The 25,769-nt window shown below is 48.8% G+C and overlaps 2 long non-coding RNA genes across 3 annotated transcripts; one reads left to right on the forward strand and one right to left on the reverse strand.

The window, feature by feature from the left end:
• The first annotated feature begins 643 nt into the window (after positions 1-643).
• On the forward strand, positions 644-11,420 carry LOC119713289 (uncharacterized). The gene is made up of 4 exons (XR_011804299.1): positions 644-847; positions 7,646-7,724; positions 8,319-8,412; positions 9,012-11,420. It is a non-coding gene; the product is annotated as an uncharacterized lncRNA (long non-coding RNA).
• Positions 11,421-11,661: 241 nt separating this feature from the next.
• LOC139999159 (uncharacterized) lies at positions 11,662-24,191 on the reverse strand. Of its 2 annotated transcripts, none has more exons than XR_011804297.1 (4): positions 23,597-24,191; positions 15,652-15,795; positions 14,567-14,699; positions 11,662-14,135 (listed from the first exon to the last, which is right to left on the reverse strand). It is a non-coding gene; the product is annotated as an uncharacterized lncRNA (long non-coding RNA). The 2 variants fall into 2 exon arrangements; XR_011804298.1 differs by having other exon boundaries at positions 11,663-14,135; positions 14,574-14,699; positions 23,597-24,158.
• Positions 24,192-25,769: the final 1,578 nt, after the last annotated feature.

The raw sequence follows: 25,769 nt of genomic DNA on the forward strand, positions 1-25,769 counted from the left end.
AAGACAAAGAAAAGTGTATGAAAATAATTGATGGGATGTAGCGAACGGAGCTGGCATCATTTACATACTGAAGTGACAGCGTGCGCCATTCACAGGCCCTTTCCACTATAAATAATGTTTTATAGTGACATAAAAAAGCCCTATTCATCTTTGGAAGTTAAAAAGGCACCATCTGAGTGGACAGCTGGCTTCTGGATTCCCCAAGAAAATGTTTACATAGGAGGAGACCCTGTGCTTTAGATAGGGATATATAACGGGGCTGATCCAGCCGTGGCTCTTCAGCTGATAAACTGCAGCACTTCAGGGGTCTCCAGCCCACATCTGTGCCTTCCACATTCGCCCTGAGGACTAGTGCCTTGCCTGGGGCACGGATGTAACCCATGGGCAGAAACTTTGAGTGGTTGATGTTGGCTACCTACAGAATGGAAGTACATCCTTTTCCCTGTTGTCTCTCACTTCCAAGGTGCCTGGGTTTCCTTAATAGCCTCCTGCCTCCAGCTGTGCTGGGTTTGGAGGTGATTGCTCCCAGCTGCTCACTGCCATCTCTGCTGCTGGCAAAAACCCACCCTCACCTGTTCTTGTTGCAAAGAGCTCAGAATAAATAGCCACATATTGGGTGTCTGGCTTGTTTTGACAAGAGTGACTTAGAGAGTGCCCTATGGGGCAGAGGGCTGGGATGCTGAGGAGGTTGGACCCATGAGCAGATGTGCTGGTGACCTCTGCAGCTGGGTGAGGGTGCAGGAGTGAGTCCTTGTACATCTCCCAGCTGCCTGGCAGTCAACAGGGAGGAGAGTGGTGCTGCTGAATCACGTGGGAGTCTGTCCCAGCATTTGTTCTGAGAGTCCAGGTAAGCTCTGATGTCCCTGGATTATTGAACCATCAGGAACAGGTCCTGTTGAGGAGTAGGATGCTTCCAGAGAAAAAGGTTTTCCTGTGTGGCAAGAGGTTTCTGTAAGCTTGAGTGTTCCTTCTAGCTTGCAGGGTTTAATTTGTTCCTGCCTGTGAGGGATGGCTGCTGCAGGGAGCCAAACCCTGCTGAAGCGTGGAGGCTCCATTCATCTGAAACAAGAAAGGAAGGGCTGTCCTGGGGTTACTTCTTGTAAGAAAGCCATGTTTCAAGGAAAACACTGATACTGAAAAGAAATCAAGTGTTTAGGCAGGCTCTGTAAGACAGCTCTGAGAGGAAGCCAGTGTGGTAGGTGTGCTCTGCAGGCCTTTGGTCAGCGCTGGTCAGGAGGAGCGATAGCCCAGGATCTCAGCATGGGAGGGCTGAGGGACGAGCTGAGGCCTCACCCTATGCCATGAGCTTCGGGCCCCACACAGCACAAAGTGGACACACAGCCCTCACAGTGCCCTTGCCTCCAAAGCACAGACTGCTGCCATTTGACCCATAGGGCCAGCTCTGTCAGACCTTATTGCTGTTTGTGTGCAGAGAGCAACCTGTCAGTTCCCAAAGAAATCTTCATGTGGTTGTAACCTGGTGATGCCTGCTGTCCGATGAGGACAGTCTGCCTTCTATCTCCTTGTGTGAGTTATTCCTGATAGAAGATGGGAAGGTTGCAGCCCTTCCAACACCTCAGTAGTTTGTTCCCGGTGGCCCCCAGCCAGGCCTCTGTCCCTCTGTGTCCCCTGGGCCGTGCTGCTGGGCCGTGGGGGCTGTCCCTGTGCAGCTGAGGCACCCCCAGGTTGCTCCCACTTTGCTCAGCTCAATGGGGCAGCCTGCAGGGCACGTCTCGGGATGTCTCCTTGTTTTGGCTGGAGTTGTAGCACAGCTCCTTCAGCTGCCAGCCCCAGGCTGGGCGCAGCAGTGGGGCTTTGGGGAGGAGCTGCTCCCTCCTCGAGGCCATTTGTTTAATGAAAGCGTGTGTGTGGTGCCCGAGAGCTCTCCGGCTCCATGTCCAGCAAGTCTGGGCCTCATCCTGTGTCCCTGTGTGTGCTCAATGGGTAGTGCTCTTCCTTCATAAACAACCATCCGTGCCTCTTCCCTCTGCCACCTCAGCCTCCCAGCTCCCCCAGCAAGGGGTTTCCGCTCAAGCCTCCCCTCTGTAAGGCCCTTCTGGGAAGCGAAACGTGCTGGCTGCTCAGGAAAGGCGTTATAATGGGCAGCTACCTATAGAGGAAGATGGATTGCCGAGTCAGAAATCAATCGAGAGGTTGTGATGGCATCATAAATCAGGGGATGCTGAGCGTTAAAAGAAACCCAACGTTTGATTTATAACTTGGCACAAGCCATTTATCGCCAGCCAAGATTTTCAGAAAGAGAAACATTTTTGTAAGCTTAATTTAACATTATTTTTTTCCACTATGCTAAGCGTTCCTGTAGGGTTTATTTTTCTCCCCCTGCAGATCCAGCACAATTCACAGATAAAAGCAGCCAAATGACATCGGAAGATTTTGTTTTGCTTTGAGATGCTTGACAGGTTTGCGCTCTCTTCCCCAATCCAGGGCCGTTCTCGGAGCCTCGACTCCTTCCTGATGTCTTTTAATATCTCTGCGTCTCGCGGGGAGTCAGAGGCTCTGCCGGTAGATGGCTGGTTCAAATCCAACTCACGCTGCTGAAAAGTATTATCAGTTAATCACTGCTCCGTTGCTTCTGTGAAGCTCATTTTGGTCTCAACAGCAGGTAGAGGCTCCTCACCTAAACCTGCCTCTGCCCTCCCCATTAGCCGTGTGGTTGGGGGTGGTTGTGGGAGAGGCTGAGCAATTAGCAGCCCTGGAAAGCATGATAGGATTTTCCCTCTGAGAGGTGGCGATTCAGTGGAGTGGATAAGTTTGTGCTGCTGCTGCCCAGTGCTGTGACTGGGAAAACGCAGTCCCTGAGGCCATCAGTGGGCTTATCTGTACTTCCCTTCAGCATCCCCTCCGTCATGCTGCCGTGCAGTGTGTGAGCAGCTGTCCGTGACTTGTTAGAAAGGCACAAGGGAAGAAGGGACAAGCACAGGGGATGGGGGTTGTTGTGGGGATTTCTGTTCATGTCATGACATTGAGGTTCTGTGCCTGCAGGTGTGGGCAGTGCAGCAGTGGCTGTCTAACCCTGAAGAAATGAAGCAGGAGGTAGGTGGGGTGGACGAGGCTGTGCCTGGGTTCCCACACCAGCTGAGCAGGAGTTGAGAATGCTGCTTGGGCCTGAAAGCACTGCACAGGCTGCTGTGGGCTGGTGTCTGGGTTGCCCTCAGGCTGCGGTGTCAGATGCCTTTCCCCAGCTGCCTTTCTGGGAGGCCACAGAAAGCCGAGGACTCACCACGCAGGCCCTGTGGCAATGGGAATTGAGCAAAGTGTGTGGGTTGCTGCGAGGACCACTGGAAAGGGGTCCTGGAAAACTGCAGCAAACCCACCAAGTCCACGCATAAGCCTGGTTGCTGGCCCTAGGCATTCCTGTTACAAGTTGTATAGCAGTGTTAATGCTACTGAAAGGTGTCTGCAGAACCCAGCCCTTGGCTGATGAGGAGAAATGCCCCGCTCTCGGCTTCCCAGGGGAGCTGAGCTGCGGAGGCCACGGCAAGGGGCTTGCATTCAGCGCTGGAGAAAGTTGCTGCTCTGGATCCCCCTCTGAGGTGGAGTGTTTTCCCCGTCATCTTGAGTTTCTCTAACTCAGTCCAGACTTGCTGGGAAATCTGCAAACCTCAGGGAAGCTCTTTGGCAAAGCTGATGTGCATTTTGCCTGGTTTCGGATTTCAAGTGAGAAAAAAAAGCCCAGCCCCATAATCTGCACAGTTCTTGTTTCAGCTAAGTTAAAATAATGACCAATTTGTACATGCCAGAACCACAGGATCACTCTATAGCACTTTTGTTAGCGCTGTTTGTCCTTCTGATGGGCATATAATTGTGCTTTTTAATTGGAAGTATTTGTCAGTGCAAATACCCAAGGCCATGGTGTGAGCAGGCTCCTGCCTCAGCCCAACGTACATCTCTGACAGATCCACACTGGATCTGGGAATGAGGAAAGGATAAAAAGTGAGGCTCACCCAGTCCCCTTGGGAGCCCTGGTGAAAAAAATAAAATAAAAATAACACTTTCACGGTGAATATGATTCCCAATAGGTCTCCAGAGTGCTCTGTACGAGCTGTCACGCTGGTAAAGGCAGATCTAGCTCTGGTGATGTGCAGAGTGAATGGCCCATGGCAGGAGGCACCTGAAGCAAAATCAGGACAACCAAAGCATCCGATGTGGGCTCGTGTGGTGTCAGTGATGTACCACTTGCAGCTCTGCCAAGAAGTCCTGTGGCAAATTCCTCGCTGCTGGGTGTGCAGGGCAAGGTGCTGTCGAGGGCCGGAGGGCTCCTGTGTTCCTCCAGAAGCCTTCCCGAGGACAAGGTGGTGTCTCTGCTACACAGCAGCTCTGGGCCTTGCTGGATGAGGGCTGGTGTGGTGAGGGCAGCACCGTCCCGAGGCGGAGATGCCATCTGCTGTCTTTCTCCCCCTTGTGAAATGATGGATGCTCGGGCCAGCGCTAAAGACCTCCAGCAGTAGCCTGGCTTACGGGGATGCTGTTTGGCAGCATCGGACACGGTGGGCTCTGACTTCATTTTCAAGACCCCTTCTGCCTCTCAGCGCAATAGAAAGGCGAGCCTGCAGTACAGCAAGGATCCTAAATGGGTCAGACCAGCAGGCAGGCTCCAAAACAAACATCATTAACGCCAAACCACTGAACCATACAGCGCGAGCTGACAGTGCCTCTCCTGCCTGCTGACTCTGGCCACGCAGACGCCCTCAGCTTAAAGACACAGCCGGGGCCTGTGGGAGGGGAGGCTGAGATGCCAAAGCACCGGGCAGGGGTGGGAAATGAGGCGGGACATCTCCATCAGGATGCTCAGCGGGAGAGGAGCTGCTCTGCCTGTTGAGCTTCCTTCCCTGCCACTCTGAATCCTGCAGAAGTAAATCTAACCTAAAGCAGGGTCTTCCTCTTCAGTTAGGCCAAAAAGGAGGATGTGGTGGCACCGCACCAGCTGTGTTGTTTCCTCTGTGTGCATCTGCACAGGGCAGGACCGGGCTGTGCCCCCTGCTCCCTCCTATGGGGCTTGTGCCTGTGCCCTGCTCGCTGTGGCCATGGGACAGGGAGTGTGGCCCCAGCGAGGAGAACCAAACCCCACGGTACTCAAATACAAACTCCGCTTACAAACGGTGCCTACGGTCCATTTAGCGTCGTATACACAAAGTAATATCGTTCATAGGCAAAATCCCGGGAGCCTCCCGGAATACAGAGAGGATCGGTGTTGCCTGGTTACCGGCGGTACGCTGGCACACTGAGATAAATCAAATCAATATGGCTCCAAATATTAAACCCTTTAAAATAAAATCAAAGCTGTGTCCATAATCCCCAGCGTTTCCTCTTTACCTCCTGACAAGGATGCTGTTGTGCTGGAGCTGTGCAGGAGACAAGGAAGGACCCAGTCGCCATGTAGGTTATCGTGGCTTCTCTTTTTCTTCCTCTTCCCCCCACCTCGATGAAGAGCAGAGGAGAGGTTTTGCCATGCCACTGAAGAGACTGGGGTGGAGGGAGGGGTTGTGCAGCCAGAGCTTTGTAATGGAGCTGGATGTAAGCAACTCCTTGCACGGCCACGGCTGCGTGTCTGTGGTTGCTCACCGCTATGCACTGTGCAGCTCTTCCCAGCGCCTTCCCTGCCCCTGCGAGCAGGTGCTCAGCCTTGGGATGATGCAGGAGCAGCTGCAGCTCTTGTTTTCTGGGGCTTGTGGGGTGCTCTGGGCTAGACCTGTAAGCGCAGACCACAGGGCTATGGTGTGTGCTGTCTGCCAGTGCTACCTCTGCTGGGAAAATGTGGGGGAAACCCTACAAAACATAGCAGAGCAGCTCTGGTCCCCCAGAACCTCTCTAGGAAGCTCCTTGGCAACCTCTCTAGGAAGCTCCTTGGCACTAGGGGGGCTCTGTTCACCTCAGGATTGACATGCAGATGGGATGGCTTTGTGCTTGGAGAGGAGATTATGCAAGTCAATAACTTGAAGTATTTAAGTTCTGCTCTTAATTAAGCAGGAAAGTGAGGAAATCGTGTCCCGAGGATTGAAAGAGAACCAGGAAAGCATAGGAAAGGAAGCCCTGTCTGAGTCATTTACTGGAGTGAATAAAATCAGTGGGAAATGGTGATTGACCTAACTTGCTTATAGAAATTAATTTGCTGGTCCTGATGTTTCTCGTGGACACAGAGTGGCTGGGGAGGGCCTTGCTCTGGACTTGAATGCCAGCGATGTCTCGTGCCCACATGAGCGAGGAGGGCTCGGGGCCATGCTCGGGTCTCCAGGCTCAGTGATACACAGGCAGAGCAAGCTGGAGACCTTGGTGCACAGGCACGGCACTGAGATAAGTCACTCACTGGCATCTGAGAGCGGGTTAAGCTGTCTATATAGACACAGGCACTTGGAATTTGTATGACAGTAATACCTAGAGAAATCTGCCAGGATTAGATCACTTATATCAGATTTGGTAGATACGCACGTACAGACTCCTCTCCCAAAAGATTGTAATGCAAGCAGACAAGTCAAAATAATGGTGAGGAAAGAGGCTGTAACCTTACTCCAGATTGTGTAAGGCGAAGTAAAACACAGTGAGGTTTAGTCACTGTCACACCAGGACAAAAAAGCATGGTTGAGCTGGGATCCAAACCCAGATTTTCTAAATCCCAGCCTGAGAATGTGCTCTGTCAGGGCTGTTTGTGGGGATGTGCAAGCAGCAGGCTGGGCTGGCAACTTGCTGGCACCAATTCTGGGGTCCCAGAAGCTGCGGGGCTGAGACAGCTCAGGACAGAGCCCGAACCCTTGCAGGCAGCACAGTGTGTGGGCACCTGAACTCATCACCTCACAAGCTGTGGCACAAGCAGATTTCCAGAAGAAGCTCATGCTTTCATTGCTCTCTTCCTCCCAAGGCTTTTGGAGATTACGGATAATCAGGAGACTCTTAGCAGGAGGGGAATAGAGGAGAATGAGATTTCCTGCCCCCACTCCCGAGCTGCAGCACCCCCTGCACTCTGCTTGCAGCAAACAGCCCAGTGGTGCCTCCAGACATGCAGGTCTTGGTCTCAAAGGGATGCTGGGCTGGTCCACTACTGTCCTGGAGGGGTTTTATTATAGAACCAGTAAAAGGAAGGGGATGAGGCACTGGGACACCCCAGGTCAGTGGGGTGCTCCCCTTCTGCCTGATATCCATGCCCTTTGTCTTCCCTCAGTGGAGCAGGATATTTGGAATTGCCAAATTCTTGTGGTTCTAACCACTCGATGGCTGTTTGAAAAGCACATGCTTTTTTCTTTTTTTTTTTTTTTTTTTTTCCCAAGAGGTTCTCAAGAACAATCTCCCTTTTGTTTCCCTTGTTACTCAAAAATATGTTGGGGGAAAAAAAAAAAAAAAAGGTAGTCTATGGCCATAATCCAAACCAGCTGACTTTTGGGGATAAACTTTGCCCTTCTACCTTTCCCCTGTGTTGTACAAAGCAGCACGCACCTTTTAGAAAAAGAAAAAAAAAAAAAAAGGATAATTACACCTCATAGCTCCTGCTGCACTAAAGGGAAGGAGAAACAGTGAGTGCAGGCATGTACAGGCAGACTCGTTAGGATCCCTGTTCCTAGAGAACAGTGTCATGTAAGTTCTTGTAGATTTGGTTATCATTTAAAGCTCAAGAGGCCTCTTCCCACCCTTGTAGCTTCTTCATGCAAAGTATCTCTGGCTTGGAGAGGACCAGCGTTGTCAGAGGAATTCAAATGTTGGCTGTCCGAGCTGAGGTGAGAAAACACATTTGCACCCAGAGCAGCCAGCTGAAATTAGCAGGCAGCGGCGTGGGACGCGAGCAGAGAAATGATTACAGACTGATAAAGACAGATGTAAGACATAAACAGCTGAAATATGGCTTAAATATTTATAAGAACCCAGGGCTCTCTTACAAATGTTATGTTTGGGAAGGAGATTGGGTGATTTATAACCACTGTTTGCGCTGCTCTCTCTGCCTCTGGCTGTGTGCTCTGCGGTCTCTGCTAGCCTGGTTGTCCCCCGAGCCTGGTGGGACACAAACCTCAGGGTCCCATAAACATCACCCACCAGTGCAGCCGTGCCTGGCCGTGTCCACTGCAGGGGTGAGCCCCTCCCAGCTTAGCACAGGAGAATGCACAGGAGATCCCGTCTAGCATCACAGGGCTGACCGCACGGAGGGGGCTGTGGGGGGTTTCTGCTGTGTTTCACTGTTGTATTCACCGGCAGCATTCCCAGCTTTGCACTGCTCTGGCAGCAGTTTATAGTATGGAAAACTGCCGGGGATGTTGGGTGGAGATCACAAGGGTCCCTCCTCCTCACCCAAACGTCTCTCCTCTTGTGTCCTCCAGCTAAAGCCCAGGATGGTCGTGGCACGAGGGTTACTACAAGCCTTCTCCCAGCCCAGTTGGTGGTGTTTTAGGAGGGTCTTCATCCCCATTTGGTGTGAGTGGGGCAGGGTCAGAGCATGCAGGTGTGAAGGGCTGAGGTGGTGGAGCTGGTGGTACCCAGGGCCCAGCAGTGCGTTGGGAATGGGCAAATTTGGCAGGACAAAAAAGGGTGCAGGGCTGGTGGGAGAAACATAGGGGATGAAAAAGCTGAGGGGGCAGGACTGGGCTCTTGAAGCTGTGCAGGAGGAGCAGAGGGACAAATACTAGGGAGGAGATGGGGCTCGCAGGGATAGGGGCTTGCTGGGTCCTGTGGCTGTCCCAGGCCGGTGAAGCCTCGCTGCCAGGAGCTGTGGGTTCCCAGATGCACCCGAGCGGTTGGGGGGTCCCCATGGCCCCGGCTGGCCGAGGGCTCTGTCCCCACGGCACACACTGGGGTGCGACCTCCAGAGACAAAAGCTGCTGCTTGCTAACCAGGAGAGCGAGCTGCTGCTATTAATTATTAATGAAACCTCGCACACAGCATTAAAGACACGGGCAATTCTTTTTGGCAAGTGTAATGAAAAAATTAATTGAATAATCATTCCGTGTAAATAGATTTAGATAAGCTTCTCTCTTTTTTTTTTTTTCCCCCTCCCCATACCTTCCACTTTCCAGCAGAGACAACTCTGTGATTTATTGCTGGGAGCCTTGTTGTAATTCAGAGCATCCTGCGGTGAGCGGTGGCCGTGCTGGCTGGGGCTGGGGGTTTCCTGGTTTCAGATGGCCTCGTTTAGGGGACGCAAAGTGGGGTGGGGTGGAGGGAGGCTGTTAAAAGTTAGTGCTACACTTTAAACGAAACTGAAATGCCTGGTTTGTAGGGTGCTGGTTTATTAATGGCTTGGAGGGCCTGATGCAGAGCCCCTGAGTCTGCCCAGTCTTTGGGGGGCGTTGGGTGTCTCTGAGGTGTGGGTGCCTGTAGGAGACCCAGGCCAGCCCCCTGCTATATTGGTGCTCCTGTGCTGTGGGTGGATCCAGTGCTTGCCAGGGGTGCTCCTTGCAATTCCTGTTGTCAGATGTTGCTCAGGTGCCTACTGCCTTCATGCTTTAAATGCTGGTGAGGTGGGGGGAAGCGTGCCAAGCCTTCCACATTTTTTTTGCTCCCATCCCTTTAGGGAGTTTTATTTATTTATTTATTTTCCAAGGAATGAACTTGTGTTTGACCTTTGGAGCTCTGGCTGAGAGGGCAAGAGTTGAACAATGAATTCCTCCCAAAGGCAGAGGCCGGGGGCTGTGCCCTGTCCCTGTGAGCCTGGCTGAGGCCATCCCCCAGCCCTGCGTGGTGGGCCCTGGGGGCTCGGCTTCCCCAGCACGGCTGTGATGTGCTGACACATCCCTGGGGGCAGCCTGATGTCAGCCACGGGGCTGCGCTGGGATTTGCAGGAAAAATTCATTTCTCACCCCTCTGCCTTCCATAAAGTCAGCATTGACCCTCCTGGTGTGGTGAAGGTCCCCCTGTTCTGCGCTGTGTTCCCACCTCCTGCCCCATCTAGGTGGGTGCCAGCAGAGCAGCCTGCTGCTTGCTGTCCTGTCATTCAGTGAAAAATCTGTTCCATTAAATTTAATCTGGGAGTATCTTTGTGGTCACTGGCACAGCACTCAGCTCTCCCTAGCTAATCCGGGGTATTTAAAGTAGAAACCTCTCACCTGTACCCATGAAGCCGTTCAATTCTCATTACTCTGCAAAGTGGCACAGCTTTAGGAAAGAACCAGGAATATCTACATAGGGATTTATTATGGCTCTTAATTAACAATCCCATTACTGTGATAACACCAAAACCCACCGTCCCCCTTTCCCCACCCTCTATAAGGCCCCGAGTTCGGACTCCCAGCGGTGCCGCAGCAGAACCAGGAGGAAGGGATTCAGCACCAGCCTGTGCCGAGCCTGTTCAGCACTTCCTGCATTTTGAGCCTTAACTTCACCAAATTCCTCCAGCTGTGCTCTGCCCTGTACCTAAGATGATGTAGAACAATTTTAGCTCTAACTCTGCATGCTTTTTGGGAGTAGCATCGTGCTTTTTGGGACTTGTATCGTGATATGTATTCTCTGTTCTCTGGATTCATGCTGCAGTTCAGCCCAGTGTCTCTCCTGGCAGTGGGTTTTCAGCTTTCTTGTCATTCCCTGCAGTTACAATTAACTTCAAACGGTGTCTTATCATTAAATCAACCTACATTGAAGCAGGCAATTGCCAAAGAGTCTGCTCTTCCTCTTATTCTGCACTTACCCAGCTGCTGCGTTGTCCCTTCTGCAGGGAAATAAAGGAAAAAGAGGAGAAATAAAAATTATCTGTAGAAATGAAGTGAGTGCCACATTGCTGCTTGCCTGTGTCCCAGCACCAGGAGTTTGTAGCAGGGTTTCTATGGCTTTAAATGGTACACCAAATGCATTTTTTGCAGGTACTGAGTGGTGTGGCTGTCCCTGCGATGCCAGGAGAGCAGTGGGTTGCTGCCCAGGGGCTGAGCTGAACGCTGTAGGGTTTTTTGTTCAAGTGCCAAATATCGTATTGTTAACAATGAGCCAAACCAAAATAATTATGATTGCATCTTGTTTGTGCTAAAGCACCCCTGCCCACCCCAGAGTTGTAAAGAAGTAGCTGGGAGCGTGGCCCTATCACAATCTGGAAGTAATGAGCAGTTGCTGCTTCTCTTGTAATCTTTCAGAGGTTTATAACCTGGGTCTTCTAATTTGCAACAGGCTGAAGCACAATGTGTAATTCCCCATTCCTGTGTAAGGCAATCTAAAATCAGCAAAAAATTGGTTGCTGGAGGGTTTGGTTCCTCCCCCCCTTTAAATACAGCTGGTGCTCAGCCTTTAGCTAGGCAGTTCCCGGTGCAGTACAGCATTCCCTGCTGGAATTTGGCTCAAGTGCCTGTGGAAAGGGAAAAAAGTCCTTGGCCCATGAGAAAAAGGCTTTGCCTGCTGGGGTGAGTGCTCAGCCTGCCCTGCCAGCAGAGCCCTGGGGTTTTGTTCTGATTATACATCTCCAGCAACTCTGGACAAAACACGCAAAAATGCACCAGTAGGGGGTCAAAAGTAGGATGAGGGTCTACCTGTAACAGATGCTGTGGTTTTTCCTACAGAAGTTTTATTGCCCTCTCTTATGAAGCAGGTCTTTCAGGGTGTTTTAGGCTTGGTTCCATGTGGATGCCCTCTGCTAAAATGTTCATTACAAAATTTCAAGGCTGTATTTGAACTTCTAATTAATATATATATATATATATATATATATATATATATATATATATATATATATATATATATGAACAATATAATGTTGTTCTCTTTTCCTCCTTCCTCCCCTCAATGCAAGAGCTGCTTCAGCCTCATATCTGTCCTCTGTATTGACTGGAAGCACTTTAGGACGGCTCTTATTTGTTTTATATGGAGCTTGCTTGTATCCAGCATTGCCTGACCCAAGTCAAGACGAGTCTTGCGTGTGCCTATGAAGGAATGGAAAGGAGTGGTACGTGGGGAAAGGGAAAACTTTAGAGGCTGGCTGCTGGACAAATCTCTTTCAAGGTGAGAATGCCCCTCGCCATGTGAGCTCCCTTCCTGCCTACCTCCTCTTTCTGCCCCTTACAGACAAAACCAAACACAGAGGTGACCTTGCCAAAGGTCAGTTTGGGAAGAGGCTATCACTGCCTGACACTGGGGGGGGGGCTGGGGGCTGGTCTGACTTCCAGGCTCCTAATGGTGAGTCTGATTAAACGAGCTTGTCATTCTGCTTAAATGCCATTTTTTCCTCTCTTCATCGTTTCTGAGGGTATGTGGGAGGGGAGGAGTTATCTCAACTTCTTAAGAAGCTGGGCTGGGTGAATTTTGTTTTCACGCGGTTACTACCAATCCTTAAGCTCTGGATCTGTAGAGCACATCATGCCTCTAAATATGTGTTGTTAAATAGCTTACTTGAGCCTCTGTGCTTCTATTTTCTCTGTCATAAAATAGGAATATTAGCCCATCTCACAGGGTTGTACTGGGCATGATTGATTGAAATCTCCACGCGAAAAGAGCTAGACATGCACAAAGTGTTATTGCAGAGGCAGTCAGAACCAGCTCCTTACCTGGCCAAGGGCTATTTTGCTTTGCTGGAGTTGGTGGATTTGTCACTTAGGCAGTTTGAATAAAAAAAATAAGAGGAAGCTGTCTGGGGTGAGCATGAGAAACCACTCGGCATGAGCAGGGGAAAGGCACTGCCTCCCCTCCTCGGTCCTCCCACAGCACTGAAACCTGCACTGCGCTCCCGTGAGCCTGCAAGGTGAGGCAGAGGCTGCTGCGTTTGCAGTGTCACATCATTTTTCCACGGTTGTTTATTTATCAGACATGTGCCTCCAATATAATTAATGTCATCCTTTGCCAGAGCCTCTGCAGAGGAAGAGGTTCAGTTGTGTGCTGGTGGCACGAGCTTAGGGAGGAGTACGTTGAAAATTCAAGCAGACAGGAGTGAGTAGCGAGATGGGGGGGTCATTCTTCACCTCCGTGGTGGTGTCTGCAGGAGATGCTGGGCTCCACAGCCAGCGTTGTCACCCATGCTGTCATCTATTCATGGGAGTCTCCAAAAAATAAAAGTTGAGGATGGGAGATGAAGCGCAGACACCACTGCGATGACACAGCTGGAGAAGTCCAACTCAGGGTGCAGATGGGGAACCTTCCTTGGTGCTGCTGTAGCTCCAGCTGTTCCTAGCATCCACCAAGCTCTGCAGCCATCTGTAACGTTGGGTAAAAGAAACCAGGATGGACTTGAGTTCAGGGATATGAAATACAGATGCTAGAGGCATGGAAGACTTGTACTGCTGTTGACCTTGGCCAAGCAAGTGTTGTGTTGTGGAGAGCTGTCAGGAGGTGCTGCAGTGCTCACAGCTCCCCAGGTGTCCTTGGAGCTGGCAAAGATCTGGGGGGGGGAACTTTGGTGTCATGAAGTGGAACTTGAGAACCAAAAGTGGCTGGAGTGGCTCTGGCAGTGGGTTCAGGTCCAAAGATCCCAGTGAAGTTCAAATCCCCTCTACAGACAAAGACACAGATGAAAGAGAAGCAAAAATGTCAAAGCTGTGATTGCATGATGCATCTCTGTCTCCTCTGTGATTTTTTTTTTGTTTGTTTTTTTTTTTAGTAGTTTCTCACTGCTCTATACCAAATTTGGCAGAATTTTCCCCATCCATCTCTGCAGGGTCAGCCAAGGAGACTGGTAACTTTTCTGTTTTCCTTTGTTTTGTTTTTCCATTTTGTCCCAGGGCTTCCTCAGGTCTGTAGTTCCCCTCAGGGAAGTGGGATGGCCGCTATCTTCTCCCACAGCGCAGCGCACAGGGGCTCACACGGTGCCTGTGCAGAGCTCTGGGGTGTAGCAGGAGGGTGAGGCACAGGCCCATGGCTGAGAGGGGTCTGCTCGAGGAAGGAGCTGATGTTTTGTTCCGTTGACTCCCTGACACTGATGGAAGAGGTTTTGCTCCAAATTATTCCAAACTTCAGATCAATGGGGTGAGATCAATGAGTTCAGGATAAACTGTCCTGAAATCCCTACAGGTTTGTTCACCTTACAGCAAGACGAGGACATTTCAGCAGCTGGAGGTGCAATTGTATGGGAAGCACTGTGGGGTTGGGATGGATGTAGTAGGATGCCCCTGGACCCAGCCAGGACGGTCAGACCAAAGCTCTGTCATGGATGGGGCAGGTTTGTGTGGCACAGGTCCTTGGGTGCCCAAGAGCACATCTACAGTGCAGTGTCCTTCGTGCAGGTGTTCCTGTGGCTGTGGGAGAAGGACCGATCCAGCTTATTATGGGGGATGATAGCTGTTAATGTAGGTTGCCATGGTGAGTAATTAAAATCTTCCCACACGCCCGTTCCTGCACCACGGCAGGTGCCCTGCGCAGCAGATGTTATGCACACCATATGCACAGGAGCAGCTTTTGTGCACAGGAGAAACCCGTGGCGTGGTTTCACCTCTAGCTCTCTTGGTCAATGAAAATGATCCCTGGCCTCAGCTCAAATATTATTTTTAACGCTATTTTGCAAAATATGGAGAAGCTGCAGGGTACAGGCTCTAATCTGTGGATACTTACTGTCTTTGTGAACGCCACGTATTGTTCACAACTGTTGAAAAATGCATCAGATAATTGCATTAAAGAGAGAAACCTCTGAGAAAGAGGCAATATCTGTGATATGTGGGATATCTGGTACCTGTTACCTGCAGGGGGTGCTTAACAGCCAGCAGGTCCCACAGCCTTGTGTCTGGGTGCCCAAGCCTGCAGGTCTCTCCGGTTGAAGTGGAGCACAAATGTGATGAATTTCTCCTTTCTCTGCTTCAGGATGCCTGTGGGAAGGAGCATGGGTCAGGGCATCGTGGTCAGAGCTCTGCATGCTGCAGAGACCTGCCCTTGGGTTCACCACCTGGGAGCGCTCCATCAGGCACAGTTTGTGACACTGGTGTCCTGGTAAAGGTCTGAAAGATGATCTGTCCATTGCCAAATGGAAAACACAAGGTCCATCATGTCCTAGGGTCTGACTCTACCATCTTGCCTGCTGCTCCTTGCTGGGCTTGTCCTTTTCAAGCTTGGAAAAAACTGCGTGACTGCTAGTACCCCGACTATGCTTTTTGTCTCTGTGCTTTTTGTCCTGCAGTTTTCTTTACAGTGCCTCTATTTTAATCCTCCATAATGGTTAGGAGGAAGCACTGACAACTGCTCCTGCGTTTCTCAGGGGAAATACTTGACCTGAAACTCACGCAGCTGCCCCTGCTTCCCTGTGCCTCTGCAAAGAGTGGGGCCATGAGCTGAGCTTTGGTCGGGAACCAGGCAACCTGGCACTCGAGGTGGGTGACTCTGGCAGCAGCCAGAGCTCATGAGATGTCAGCGAGGAGGGGGCTGGTGGGACAGACAGGAGCAGACCCTCTGTCCACTCCCCTCCATCACCCCTGGTGCTGGGCGGCGGGCCGGGCAGGTCGGTGCGAGGTATCGATTGCCAAAGGAACAAAAGCAAAGCACGAGTAAAGTGCAATAATCATGTGAGAGGAGAGAAACTACAGAAGTACACCACAGGTTCACTTAACTCCTACTTGGTCGATAAGCTGCTTATTGAAACGCATTATTCTTCTGTTCCTGATTCCCAGAAGTGTCTGAGCTGCCTGGAAGACCATAACAAAACAGGCTGCCTCCTATGTCTGCCATTGATTTTAATGGGGAAAGACAGAGCACTGTGTAATAAAGTGTAAAAAGATGATTCCCCCAAAATGAATAGCACAATAGGATAACAAAGATGGTGATTACCGCGGAGCTGTTCCGTACTCTTGTCTTTGCGCAATGAGCGTCTGTCTGGCTTCCTGACATCCCCGTCCTTCTTCACGGCTGCGCTGGGTGATTGCTAATTTAGGGCCGCGAGCGGGGCAGCCACACTGCAGGTCAGTCCCATCCCTATACAGAGAGAAATGAGATCGCTGTATTTCTGTTTCGCTGCTCCGATATTCTGCTGCTTAGGCTACTTGCAATTTAAGAGCACGTATTTCCTTTTTCACTTTATTATTTAAAATAAGAGCTCCTGTTAAAACTGTGAAATACAAATTTCTTTTGGACTTGCTGGCTAAGCAAAGTGCAGTGGTTTGGGTAAGCTCCCCCCCTTTCTTTTCCTGATTAAATGACAACAAGTAGTTACAGGTTTACTGGAAATGTCTTATTCAATGAAATAAAGTGTTTGGGGAATAGAGGGGAACAGCTATAGCTCAAAGTTAAATTTCGGTAAATATAAAAGATGATCAAGTAGAAACATTGTGCCTAGAGTCATTTGAACTGAACAACAGTATTTATTGTAATGCCCATGTTGATATTGGCACATTTTAGATTTCTGTATTGCACAACTTGAATTTTTTTTTTTTTGCAAATCCATCCTTTACCCAAAAAGAATTTGTATGGCCTTAGCTATAATACAGCAAATGCTCAAATCTATTTTAAAAAGGTTACTTTATAAAGTAAGAGCTCAAGTGTACATGTAGCCCAGATGGATTCTGTTTGCAATGATAGTTGGGGGTCTCTTTTTGATGCATTGTTTCAAAATGAACTCGAATAGAAAGAAAATGCTTCATTCAGTCTAAAAGAATGCAGCAGCAGAAAAAAATGCTTATTGTTTTCCCTCAGCGGTTCCCCTAGCCCAGCTACAGATGCTGATATTTGCCATAGGGCTGTCAGTCTGGCCATAAACCAGGGCAAATACTGCGGGGTGCTGCACCGTGCCAGCTTGTCTTGCTTGCTTGCTCCTGTGTCACGTAGGAGCAGCCGTGGTGCTGATAACCACCGTAGACCTGTTGGTCATGCTGCTGGGTGATGCTCTGTGCTGTGCTGTTGTACGAGTTGGGATTTTGTACTGTGGCACTGCCAGAAGCACTGCAAGCCCTGGGCACGCTCCCCTTATCAATAGTGAACCTGTCCAGGCTTGTTAGTGCTGTATTGATCACACCCCAGGGCGCAGGAGCCATTCTTCCTGCCAGAAGGCAGCAGGGACCATCACAACAGTGAGTTGTATTTTTTTTTTTTAATAAATTATTTAGGCAGGAGTTTTTGCTGGTAACCCCATCACTAAAACCTTCCTGGGCTTTTGCTCAGTTCCCTGCTTCACCAGCCATCTGAAATAAGGTGTGCCCTGTCCATGCGGGCCAGGCCAGCTGGGACTTGAATCTCTTCCCAAGGACGCATCTTAAAAACCATTTCACAACACTGGCCCTTTGCCAGCACTGATGGATGTGGTGTCCCAGCTTACTGGAAATTCAGTGAGTCAAGGCGCAGGGACTGAGCAGAGAAATGCAGAGCTGACAGCATTTCAAACCCACGTCCTGAACCATCAGCATCCAGACTTGGAGCTGGTTTAGATTAGATCAGGCGACTCAGGGGTTGGATCTCAACTCCCGTTTTCACAACGTTTGGATGAGTTTATGAGGAGTGAGGACTGGGGGCACACTCCTGGCCCTGTCCTCACATCTTCAGATGTTTCCAAAAGCGGTGGGATGCCCCAAGGTACTGCTGGAGCCATCTGATGCTCTTCAGCCTCTGGCTCCCAGAGGTTGGCAGTGATGTCTCTGTAGAGCTTTGGGCCATGTTACCTATTTACGAACTGTTTGGGGCAGTTTAAGGCCGTGTGGAGGTATAGGACTAGCCTCAGCTGTGAAGCTGCCCTAGAGACACGTGCCTGAGCACCACATGGCAAGTCACTTCAGATTTATTAGAAACCCTCCAGGCTTCCTTGGAGTTTCCTTTTCCACTAACTTACCATCAAAGCCACCACTTGGATCACATTTTTCACCCTAAAGCCTCATCATCTCACAGGCAGAGCTGGCCTGCCCATGGCAAAGCACGAGGTGACCACTGGAAAAAGCCAAGGCACGTGTGAGCGGGGGCAGACAGAGAGGCCGAGGGAAAACTACAGTGAATGGAAGTTTTGTCTCCTCGCTGCCTCTCTCTGGGGTTGTGTCCCACCACCCCCACCTCCCAGGAGGCTGGTGTCACCCACAATAGCTTAGTTTTGAAAAGAAGGTGGATAGGTAAAGGAGAGAAGGTATAATTATGGGTGGAATCTGGGATTTTTTATCAGATTGTGACACTGTCGAAGGCTTTCTGCGCAAAGTATACTGTTGAAAAGGCAGTGATTGTGCCTTTCCCACCACCATTATCAAAGCTCCAGTCAGTCAAAGCCTCCCTGTTATTAAATGCTGCTCTGCAAGTCTGCATTGTGAAGCTGAAGGATATAATCACAGGTGCCAGACATGGGGAGAGAGCTGATCCAAAGGTGTGAAAAAAAAGAAAACACAAAGATGAGCTGAATAAAAACACATAAATGAGGTGTAAAAAATCAGATTACAGGGGGCAGAGAAGGTGGGAGTAAAATGAAGCAGAAAAAAAAATCCATTACTTAGGTTTCTTCCCCCACCCCCCCCACCCCTTTGTTAATATAGAAGAAACAGGAAAAAAAAATCAAGCCAGCTTTCCATCGTATTTTCCAGTATTTGGTGGTACTGGAAGTACCTCAGGCGCTTCGTCCCTGCTGCTGTCAGTGTCAGAGTGCCATGAGCACGGTGCGTGCCTGGTGCAAGTGGCCTGACCTGTGGTGGCTTCGGCAAAGCACAGCACCAGCTGCGTCCGTCTGCTGGGTCGGTGCAGGATTGGGCCAGTTGGGTTGCCCAGAGAGCGCAGGAATTGAGGTTTTGCATCCAAACGTTTGAAGTGAAAAATATTATCCCAGACTTAGGCTCTAGGTAGAACATTTCCAAATCTTTCTGCCAAAGTGAATTAGAAAGGGGATTATGTCTATCAGAGCTTCTGTTTCAGGGGGACTGGACTGCTGCACATTGCCTCCAATGATAAAAAGGCAGGCTGTGGTTGGGAAGCCAAAAAATAATTTATAAGCTAACTCAGCCTACTCTGGTACAGCAGTGTCAAGCTGGAAGGGTTTGTTGCCACTGAGCTTTTTCTTTCAGCGCGTTTTCAGACTCAGCTGTTGTTGAAGTGGACACATTCCTCTAGAAAATTTCTATTTTGATGAACTTGCATTAAAAAAAAAAAAGTTTCAAGTAGCATTGGCTCTTTCTTTTGAAGACAGCTCATACACCAAGCCAGCCAATTTTCCTCATAGCCTTTAAAAGTGGGTATCTCCAGCTGATTACTCACAGCCTGTCCAGCATCCTTCCATGTTGGCTTTGTGCATTTCGTGCAACCTCTGCCTTTTACCCACAGAGCCCACAGGAACCCGACTGGAGCACAGCTGGGATCAGCTCCATTGCGCACAGCCTTGTGCGTGGCTTCCCCCCGTGCTTATTTCGGCTTAGGCTAAGCCTGTTTGTAGTCATTGTCAATTAGGACGAAAGTGGTATAAGCACATCACACAGCTGTTCTGCAGTAGGTTTGCAAAACCCTTTGATAATAACACTCTGAGGTCAACTGGTGCAGCTCCGACCAGACAAAGCTCGCTAACTTTTTAGCTGGCTTATGGATACATTTCCAGGTAGAAGATCTATTAATAGGCAAAGCAATGGGTCACCTTTCCTGTGCATAAAATGCAGATAGCATTTAGTGGAGCTTGCACACCCAACCAGCCCTTGCTCACTAGGAAGGAACAGGGATGCAGTTATGCTTATAACATACAGAAAAAAAAAAAAAAAAAAAAAAAAAAAAACATGGATTTTTTTCATTCTTCCCAAATCATCTTGGAAATTTGACTCTATTGGGATCAATAGGAATTTTCCCAATTATTTCAGTGGGGCTGGGATTTTGTCCTGACTCTTCTCAGAGTTGAACTGACCTCATGGAAATATGTATGATCTCACCAGAGGAATTTCAGAGTGATATTCACCAGACTCTTTTTAGTCATGGGGATAAGTCAAATGATTGTATCTCTTCCTTCTGCCCTTCTTATCCTCCAGTCCAACCCATCTGTCTGACTTTACTCACCCATCCTGCCAGCCAGTGTGCTGTTCATGCATAAACCTTGTTCCTGTCCAGGCTACCCTGCTGTTAGTTGTATCTTGCGAACATTTTCCTCTTTCTTTTAAACTCCAAATCTCAATGGTTCGGAGCAACACTTGTAACCCGAGCAGCACACACCTGGGGTGAGGTTAATTTTGAACATGGCAGGTCATCTCTCAAGCTGGCAAGACCTTCGTTCAAGTTCTACTATATTTCAATTGTTATGGATTTTCAGGGCCTCTTTTCTGAATGGGCACCTCTGAAATGAAATAATATGAGGTGCTATAGATCTGTTTGCTGGCAAGGTTATCACAAAGGCAGGCAGGACAGTTTGCCTCTGACAGCATACACTATAAAGCCTCCAAGGTCTTCCCATAAAGTCTGTGAAATACTACCACAATAGCCATGCGTCAGTGGTGGTTAGGGTCAAGTTTTCAACCTGACCTTTTAGACCAGCTGAAATATGTGGCTTTATTCGTGCGTGATCGCTCTGGTTCGGGTGAAAGCCCAAGCAGCAGTGAGCTGGTGCTCAGAGCGAGCAGAGCTGCCCAAGACGGTGCTTCAAGGACACTCTATGACTTGTTTGTCCAGGTACAAAATACCAATGAATTTCTGCGCCTGGCTGTGGAGAGGCAGCCAAGGACTTGAAGTAGGAGGGGGCATAGGTGTTCTGGCCCAGAAATCGGGTGCTGGCAGAAGTGGGTGGTGGAGATGGCAGAGAGCAGCTCACCTTCTGGGCTCTGGAAGTGGTGTGAAATTGGACAAAGATAATGGGAAAGAGTGGAGAACCTGCAAAGCACCGTGGGCTCCCCTTGTTGTGCTGCTCTCACCTACGGGGCACTCGCTGCCCTGACAATAACACAGTACTCACAGACCATGGCTTTTTAAGTGCCACGTGGGATTATACCCAAGTTTGAAATGAAAGGACATAAACCATATGCTCAGTGCTGATGGAGTGAAATGATTGACTTTAGTCCAGTTCCAAAATATTCTTTGTTTTGGGGCATTTTCTTGATGTTGTTTGCAGATTCAGCAGGTTGGCTGATGAGATAAGAATTGTCCAGTGAGTGCTTGCTTGGGAAGATTTACCTGACCTTCTGGGAGATACAGCTGGGGGAAGTGGTAGTGTTGGCATTTGGTGGACATCTGCAGCCACATGGTTAAACTACATGACACAAAAATTACGACAGTTTTTGTTTCAGATGCAGACTTCTGCTATATAAAACTGAAATCTTATTCCACTACAAGCAATACAGAGTCTGTTTCATATCTTTTAGTCTTGTGGACTCCGTAATATCAGAAATACACATGTAAGGAACTTTTATATCAGGATATTCTTGCTCACATAAAGAACAGAGAAGTAGCCAAGATTTATACATTTCCTCTTAGGTGTTTACAGCTGCAGATTTCAATGGGAAAGCTCTTCACCAGCTTTAAAGAGAGAAATGAAATAGTGTAGTGAGGGGCTGATTGCCGCTCCGTGGGGAACTCCTGCCCACATTATAGACTATCTGCCTCACACGATAATGACAGACAAGCCGATGACCTTTCTATGCTAATGATTTGGCTTCTCTATGAATTCATCCTATGTGATACAGGCAACTTGTCTTTACTCAGTGATGGATCATGCCATGGGATCCCAGAGCTTTCTGTGTTAGTTAATGTTCTGTCAACACAAGCCCCTGAGAGGCTGTCCCAGTTGTCCTGGATGACAATTAAGCTCTCTTGAATAAAAGAGCTGGAGCCTAGCGAGTTTCCAGAAGCTAACGCACTTCCTGAGATACAATTGGTCACATCCCAGCAGAAATCTTTCTTGTGCCTGCTGGCTCACCTGCTGCTCCTAGCATGCATCCCAGGCGCACTAGCAAAGTTAAAAATCTACAGTAAAATGAACTGGAAAATATTGATCCAATTTAAAGCAGCATTACAAATGCCCAAATCATTGCATCCTAGCATTAACTAATTTTCAAATATCTAATGGTTTTACCTGCTCTGCTGCACTTCATAATGACAAGTAAATGTGGTAGCACACCCGGCTTCTCCACTGCAGATGTTTTCCTTCCCCTGTATCAGATGCAGACCCTGTATCTGCCCTATCTCAGGCATCACAGCTCTGCAATTAAGCCACAGTCTGTGAGATCACGATATACAGGTCATTTCCAACGGGATTTGGGTGCCCAGCTTTGTACCTTTCCTACACAAGGACCAGTCTCGGTGCTGCTGTACGTCAGGGCAGCACTGCATGCTTCCCTTCAGGGAGGATGATTTAAAACAAGTTGATCCTCAGCCCAGATATTACCGATTGCACTTGTGTTTGCATAGTAGTTGAAGATTAAAATCAGAATAAGGATGGTGGAAGATGTGATAAAGAATTTCAACTAGGCACATAGCTCATCGCAAATGTTGAGGACAAACCCTGTGTTTGCAATCTGCAGGGAAGGCTCCAGCATCACCATGTCCACAGCAGAAACTGGTGTCGCTGCCTTCCTCCCCACTCATGGGCCTTCTGATACAACCTTGGCACCATGAAGCAAAGCAACAGGCACATCGCCCCACTTTAAATGAGCACAGTCCTGCAAACTGCTTTCTTTCAGCCCCATTATGCACTTTTTCAGATGCCTTTTTTTTTTGTCATAAAGGGCTGATTCGCTTTGCTGGTGTTTATCAAACCACGTTGCAGTTTCTCATAGCAAGAACCTGTAATCCATGTGGGATCACTCCTCAACAGCTGCAGACACTGGAGAGGGCAGACCATGCAGCATCAGACCACATCATGAATGCTTAAGAACCAGGTGTGCTCCAGCAGTAAAACCCCATCATTTTGTGGTCACCCAATTGCTCTTGTTACCAGTCCGTCCAGTAGTCTTAGGGTTTTGACCTCATGGAAAATGAGAGCTGCTTCCTACGCCATTCCCTGTGTGTGGACAGAGAATTAATGCATCTGGCACCTGGGCTTTGCTAGGTGGTGTGCAGGCTGCGAGGCGCTGAGAGACCATCACTCTCTTGGCTCCTTCATTCTCTTCAACCCATTCCTGCTGACAAGCAGCTGTCCTCAGCTAGGTCTTGAGCCTTATAATTGTGTACATTTTTTTTTTTTTTTCTCTGCAAAGTCCAAGAATCTCCCAGTTTTCCATGATTCCGATGTCCCTAATTCAGCCTCTCACGACCCATCCCCACCTCACTTGGTGGCTCCTCTAGCCTGGACCTCCTGCACTGGACCCAGGCATCTTGCCCCATTTCTGGCTGCTCAGCTCTCATTCTGCCTTCCCAAATTTCTGCCCATCTCTCTGCCTTCCTGCCCTGCTGCAGCACCCATAGTGCCCTCCTCTGAGGTCGGTGTCATGAGGGCAGTGGGGAAAATGGACTCACATAGTGAGGGCTAACAGGGAGAATTTGGGAATGGCTCAGCTGATGTCCTGCCTGTAATGCACCCTTCTGATATTGCCTCTTCATTGCATGGAAATCAGGCTCCACACAATTATCCTTTTTTTTTTTTTTTTTTTTTTATCACTCTCACACCGCATTTTGAACAGATTGTAAGACACTTCCTCATAATGAGATTAGCCCCCCTCATTGCTTTACAATATACATTTTTATCTGGGTGCATATATAGAACAGGCTTTTTAACTGCATAAAGGTGTCATAGTGAGGCTCAGGCCCTAATGTATGACATTATCTCCTCCGATGATTGCAGTCAGCATCAGGCTATGCATAGAAAAGGCTGTTAACTGGCGTGCAGCAGCCGCTTGCCAGAATGAAATGCACTCACCTGGTAAATGCAGGCAGCAGCTCCCGGAGGTCAGATCCTCGGGTGATGCGAACGAGCGTGGCTCTGCTCAGAGCAATGGAGCGGTGCCAACGTGCGCCGGCTGGAAACCCAGCCCCAGCTAAGGGGCTGCTGTCCGGATGGGATTCCTGCTACGGGCAAGGCTGCGCAAGCTGATGGCTCTTTTTTTACATCCACTCAGCAGATTTCAATGAGGCACTGGTGCAAATCGTGGGAGCAGCTGGAGTTTATGCTGGATGGCTCCTGGCTTGACTATTTCGGAAAGTCTGGTTTCAACACAACAGTTCCTAATGCAGCCATGAACTTTGTGACTTGATTTGGTGATGTGGATTGGGAGAAAAGCTTCAGGATTGCCCTCAGGCAGATCTGGGGACCCACAGCATCCTCTGCCCTGGGGGCCAAAAGGGTTTTGCCCCCTTGGTCTGGATAAGAGCACATTGTCCCTCCCTGCCCCTCAGCCCCATTGGCTCTAGGGTCTCAGCATCTCTTTGCACCAGTGTCCTGGTGGCTGCTCTCAGGCAAGTGTGTGAGCACTCTGGTATGTCTTATAATAAATAAGCCCTCCAAAGGCTGATTAATGTCATGTAATTAAAAATAAAACCAAGCCCAACAAGTGGGGTGGCATGGGCGTGTTCTCACTTTGTTTATGCAAGAGCTGCAAAACCTGCTGGCCATGCAAAAGGTTTTATTCACCCAAACCCACTTTAGATATCATCTCTAAATATTATAAAGGAGCTTTTGTTGTTGTTGTTGTTTTATTTTGTTTTCAATACATATATAGACTAGGAAAATGCAGAAGATGGTATTTTTTTCTGCCTCTCAAATGCAATAAGATCTATGAAAACCCATTTTCCCCTGTAGACAAATAACAAATCTCTGCCCTATTCCTGGGGGCTTTACACAGTTTAGAGGAAAGGAAGCATTATGTGGCAAAAGCAACACTTCAAAGAGGTCTGTGTGAGCACCAGGGAGTGTTGGGTTGGGAAATAAACAATCAGTCATTGCAGCTATTTCAAAGCAAATACAGTAACTAATGGTACTGAAATATCACCTAACAGGAGTGAACATTCACACCTCTCAGGAGCTAAAGAGCTCCTTTCACCACACCCTGAGATGGGAACGGATCAAGAACAAGGTTCAAAATGGTCAAAATTGAGTTTACTTTTTCAGTTTTTGTTTAGAGTTCATCCGTAAATACAATCAGACAGGTGGGAAGCAGTGCTCAAGATTCAGCGTCTTCATCCTAAAACTGAAAGTTTTTACCATGAAAAAAATAAAAAGAAATTAAAATGTGAAATTGTAGTAATTTGGTTTTACAAGAGAATAGTTCCAACTGTTCTGGGAGAACCAAAGTTAATAAAAGTGCCAAAAATATATTTCTGTTTAAGAGATAAGGAAATCACATGTATTGATAATTTCATGTGCTTGGAAGGGAATGCCAGTCCAAATGAAGTCATACCCACTTTCTGGAGGGATATGGCATGCAAAATCTTTATTGCCCCCATAATTTTTGTGCAGCCCTTGCTGGTGCTGTCATCCTAAGTGTATAAGAATATGGAAATTGCTTCTGTGTCGGATTTTGGGCAGAGCAGAAGAGTTCTTGTACCCAAAGCTTGTCTACTTCCAGCTCCTCTAGCAGGTCTATAAGCAGAGCTTGTCTTTCTGATGGGAATTGTGGCATTTTGTAAATGAAGCTGCACCTGTTTAACTGAGGGTGTGATATTTCAACCAATTAGATCCATTTGTGCAGGAAACCATGCCCTTGTTCCTCTTTGGAATAGCTTGGTTTGATTTAATTACGACTAAACCCTTATTAACACAGTTTGCAGAGGCTGGCTGTGCCAGTGGGACCCAGGCAGCTGCCCTGGGTGAAGCCAGTGGGACCCTCCCTGGCAGGTTAACCCACCCTGTCCCCAAAATGGGCCAACACTTTGCTTTTGGGACTGGCTGTGACCTCCCAGCTCCGGCTCCCTCCGGTTTCTCTCCCTCTGGCTAACAGATGGGTGGCTCGGAGGAGCCCAGCACCAGCCCTGCACCCACAGCTCCTGCAGCTCAGCTCTGTGTGGAGCCTGACCCCTTAACTTGGGGCAGGCGTGCCCACCTTTTAGTATAATGGGCAAAGAAAATTGCTACAGGCGAGTTAATTACTAGAAAT

The sequence above is a fragment of the Anas platyrhynchos genome, chromosome 20, assembly GCF_047663525.1.
Source record: "Anas platyrhynchos isolate ZD024472 breed Pekin duck chromosome 20, IASCAAS_PekinDuck_T2T, whole genome shotgun sequence".
NCBI classification, from domain to species: domain Eukaryota; kingdom Metazoa; phylum Chordata; class Aves; order Anseriformes; family Anatidae; genus Anas; species Anas platyrhynchos.